General features: G+C 48.0%; 1 long non-coding RNA gene across 2 annotated transcripts; it reads left to right on the top strand.

Annotated features, from left to right (window-relative positions):
- Positions 1-3,662: 3,662 nt before the first annotated feature.
- Positions 3,663-4,737, top strand: LOC310910276. 2 transcript variants are annotated; one of them, XR_014590271.1, is made up of 3 exons: positions 3,663-3,860; positions 3,989-4,314; positions 4,634-4,737. It is a non-coding gene; the product is annotated as an uncharacterized lncRNA (long non-coding RNA). The 2 variants fall into 2 exon arrangements; XR_014590272.1 differs by having other exon boundaries at positions 3,663-3,870.
- Positions 4,738-4,785: the final 48 nt, after the last annotated feature.

The following is a 4,785-nucleotide window of genomic DNA, read 5'->3' as shown; positions in this document are numbered from 1 at the left end:
TCCAAGCTGTATTGATATTATCTGTAGAGAATGTCTACCAAGCCACAGGAATTTAACCAGTAGCAAAATAGCATGTGCTGTGTTCAGGTGATCTTGAGCTTTAACTTCAATTTCTCATCAGAGTGGGAGTTGAAATTTTCAGAGAGTATGATGTTTTCTTACTCTCTCTAAGTTTAACCTGCTTTCTTCACTGAAACAGTTGTCAGGCACTGGGGCACTGCACCAGGCAGTGGTGGAGTCACCATCCTGGGAGGTGTTCAAGGAAGGGACTGGATGTGGCACTTGGTCCTCTGGTCTGCTTGACCAGGTGGTGATGGGTCAAAGGTTGGACTTGATGATCTTAGAGGTCTTTTCCAACCTTAATGATTCTGTGCTTCTTGCCTCTGGCATTCTCAGTTTGGTAGAATTTGCAGGTCCGTGTGCTGTTTCCTTGCTGGCCATGCTTTGCTCCACCACAGGACTTGTTTGACCCAGGAGAACCCGGCTGTAACCCAATGCGAGCCTGAAGCAGGACAAATTCCATTCTTCCATGTGCCCCAGTCTGCATTGTTTGGCACAGGGTAAAGAGGGACTCTGAGCTCCCCACTGCCCTGCCACATAGGAGTGTGGGGATGTGTCCAGATCTTCAACAGCACCCAGAGCTCTAGCAGAGGAAATGGACTTGCTCGACGAACTTCCAGTTCTTCAGCTCTCAAGTGTTTGTTTTTTGTTTTGAATCAGAAAAAAACTCCCCTGGTTCATTCAGACTGCAAACCTTGGATAAAGGTTTGAGCTCATGCAGCTGGAGTGCAAAGCAGGGCTTTGTCCTGCTGGCTCTCGGGATACTACCTGGATAATGGCAGTAATGCATAGTAAGCAGGAGGATAACCCAAACCCTGGAGCTGGCTATCCAAGTTAATGCTCTCCTGGAATGTTCTGCCCACCTCAGAATGGGATACCCATGAGGAAAGGCGGCTTAACTATAAGCACTTATTTAAAGTGAAACTGCCTCTGGATTGCTCCCTCCTTATCTCCAGTCCTGGCTTCACGTCATTTGTTGATTATGAGACTCCCATGGTTGATTCCTATCTCGTGCTTCCTCCCACTGGTTGGTGCTGATGTGCAAATTTGCAACACACCCTTTCTCCTAGTGACCCTTTTGTCCCAATCCTTAAGCGTATTCTTTCACTTCCCTGGCCAGCTTCTCTAGATTTACAGAACCATGATAGAGAAGGAAGAGCGTCTGTGTGGAAGAGCATTTCTGCTTCCTATCTGATCCCTGAGCACAGAGAAGACTTGATGGAAAGTCTGGTCCTAAGCCACAGCCTGACTTCATAGGTAGAATTGCTGTAGTTCTTACTGGGATTTCCTGAATGGATCTGATTTTCTGTGCTTTGGTGTTATGCTTTTCCTGGAAGCTCTGTTGAATACAGATCCATTTTCCTTAGCAGTTTGCCCAGTTCCTACAAGTTTCAGACAGGTGGGCAGGTATGTTTCTCCTGGCTGAGGTAGAAGACAGACATTGTACATGGTACAGTTGGCCTGGGTGTCTCTGACCTTTTATTTTTTAAGTTAAAAATCCCCAGTGTTGCCTATTGGAATGTGAAAACATTGAATAGTGGGGTTTTCATCACAAAATCCTCCTCCAGTGGCAATTAAATGGGATTTAATGGAACCTATTGCAGCAGCAGTGCAGGATGTGAGATCCTGGAGCTCTCCTAGCACAGTGATGTGGCTGGGCAGGGTGAGGAACAAGGTGAGATCAGCACTTTGGATCTAAAATTTGCTTTGCTTTGTGTCTGGGGAGGGGACAAGGAATATGGAACGGCCTTTGCTGGGAAGATAAATCAGGCAGGCTGCAATGCAGACATTTAGTCAACGTACCCTGCAGCACTTGTTGCTGCCAGGAATGGCTGTCCCGGGGACTGACAGGACCTGAGAGAGCAGCCGTAGGAGGAGTGGGGTGTGTATCGCATGTTTATATAAATGTGCCAGTATAATTATTTATATTGTCTTGTGCAATTCTCTAGGCAAGAAGGGAGCAGTAGGCAGACAAGGAGCAGTAAAATGTATAATGAAGGGATAGTTGCTGAAGGGGAAAATTAGAGACGTGTCGCTTTTACTGGGAAATTTTTCTTCAAAGTGTGCAGGACTGCTGGGACCAAACTTGTGAATATAAAGACTGGAAAATGTCCTAATTTTTCATTAAGATTGTAGGCAGCAGAGGTTCACACTGACTCAGAACTGCCTTGGTTTCATCTAACCTTATGCCTTGACAAGTAAAATCAGGATCTGCCATTTATAACGAACTCAAGTCTTGTTCTAGAAGACTGTGCTAGCATGTAACTCAGGAAATACAATACTCATGCAAATGTGGAGCCAGCTCCAAGGCTGGATGACTCCTTGTAGACTGTAGAAGCCATTTGTGCGTGACGCTCCCTACGCCGTGGTTGTGCAATGACTCCTCGCTGCCTGGCACAGCAGCAAAGCCCAGGTGCACAGATGACAGGGATGGTTTGCCATACACACCTACCAGGTTTACCCTCTGCTTCCTCATCTCTGATCCTCCACCACGCTACTCTGCCTTGTGAGTTTCAGTGCTTTGGGAAAGAATGCTGTCCCTCTCTGTTATTTACTATGATTTTTTACTATTAAAAGGAACTTTCCTTCTTTTGATTACACCTGCGTATGGTGCCCGCCCCATAGGAGAGAGAAGCTAATCCAGACTGAAAGGAACCTGGCTAGCTCTAGTTCCTATACCCTGGGGAGGGAACAGGTAGGAAACCTGGGTCACTGTGGCAGGCAGGGACCTGCAGTGTAATGTAGAAGCAGTGGCTGTGTGTTCAGGAAGAAGCCTTCCACAACTTAACTAGCAGGTTGGGAAATGAGGATTTGGAACCTCAGATCATCAGGTCCAAAAGGTTCTCTCTATGAACCTTGGTTCTGTACATTCTCCATGATAGTAGTGTAGAGCTCATGAATTGCAATTACAGCTGAGACTCTGGTGCTTGTACAAAGATACTGCAGCTCTTTTAGTTGGAATGAACCACTAGGGAGGAAAATGGGAATGGGGGAACATGGCTAAAAGGTCACTGGGCAGTCCTATCTCTGCAGGACAAGCCACTCCCAGCAATAATAATGACCATCTAATGATTATTTGCAGCCTGTCACTCATTTATTTAAGGGTGATTCAACAAAACCAATGCTGTAAAAAAAAAAAAAAAAAACAACCACACCAAAACAACCAAACAACCACCTAAAAAGTCATGGGGGTGGGTTTTTATGGTTTATATTTCTGCTCTTTGGACCTAAAAATATCTGAGGGTTAAGCCAGCATTGTCAGTGGTTTGGAGAGGCCAAGAATCCTCTTTGTTTGCAATGGAGCAAGGGCAGCTGATGGGTTTGGTGCCATGAACTCTGACCGCTCCAGGCTGTAATCCCCAGTGTCCTCTGATGGTGGCCCAGTCACCGAGCCCAGCCGGCACTGCCGGAGCTGGTATCCTGCTGCTTGTGGAAAGTTTGTTTCCAGGAGTCAGTAAACCCTGAGGCACAGGCAGCGCAACTGGATTAGAGGGTGATCCCAGACTCCAGATCTGCAGCACTGACTCATGGCGAGGACAGGGGAAAAGTAAAAGCACCGGGTCATGTGCTGCTCATCTGCAATGCAAATAAATGGGGTGAATTCTTCTACAGCGAGCCATAAAGCAAGCTATCAAAGCTTTCCTTCCTGGAATGACAAGGGATTGGTGGCAGGTCCTGAAATCTGCAGCCAGGCTACACAGGCGGAGATGTCGGGCTTGTTAGAAGCTTCAGCAGCTCCCGGCCCTGAGGCTGTGGAGCCGAGAGAGAAGAGCTGACGAGTGGAGCTTTAATAAGTCACAGTGAAGTGGGGTGTGAAAGTGGGCGGAGGGGAATGGGAGGTGATCTCCCCAAGGTTCTTGCCTGAGACCTGGCACATCGGGGTGCCCAGGTGTAACTCTGAGCTCTTTCTCTCTCTCATTCCCTCTAGGGACCAAGAGAGGAGACGGTGAGAAGAAGGTGAGATGGTCCCAAGAGGCTCTGCTGTTGGCATCTGTCGTTTTCCGTGGAACAGGAATCTGAGGCTTCTCCACGCTGAGCGCTCCTGTGTCCCATCTGCTACCACACCCTGAAATCAAACTCGGCAGCTTAGGTGAACCAGACACTGTACAAACATGTCAGACTTGCCTCCACCCCTTTTTCTTCTCCCGCTTTCTCCTGCCGTCTTTCTTTCTCAAGTCTATCGACGTGTCAGCGAATTCCGGTGGCAGAACATTCTCACTTCACCTCTGGACACGGAGCAATGAGGAGTCAGGGGTAAGCGCCCTCCTGCCGATTTGGGGATCAACATTGATTTGCTTGCTTGCTTGCTTGCTTTAAAGCCGGAACAACCGTCCTAATGGCCGCTGTTTCGTGGGATTTGTTCCCTGTGTTTACGGAGGACTGGGTTTGTCAGTTTAAACTAAGTCTCCACTTCCCAGTGGCGGTGCTGCCTCGGCTTAACCCCTTCCCTTCGGGGCTGAGCCGTGCCACTGCCAAGGATTAGCGTAATGATCACACGTGTGTTGGCAGTGCCAGCCTGGGGTGAAGTGAGAGTGCAATAGTTCGGGGGGTCATACAGTTTTTTTCTCTCAAGGGATGCTTCTGGAAGGGAAGAAAAACTGGGAGCTGGATTCTTTTGGGAAGGAGTTTGCTTCATCTTTACTCCTATAGCCCAGCAACACCGTCCTCCAATCGGCTTTGCTGCATGACAGTGGGAGAGTTTACCTCCAGACCCTTCTTTCTCCT

Source organism: Zosterops lateralis (assembly GCF_965231275.1).
Source record: "Zosterops lateralis genome assembly, chromosome: 6".
Taxonomy (NCBI): Eukaryota; Metazoa; Chordata; class Aves; order Passeriformes; family Zosteropidae; genus Zosterops; species Zosterops lateralis.
Note: the sequence above shows the minus strand (reverse complement) of the source record. Positions and strands in the feature narration are given on the sequence as shown.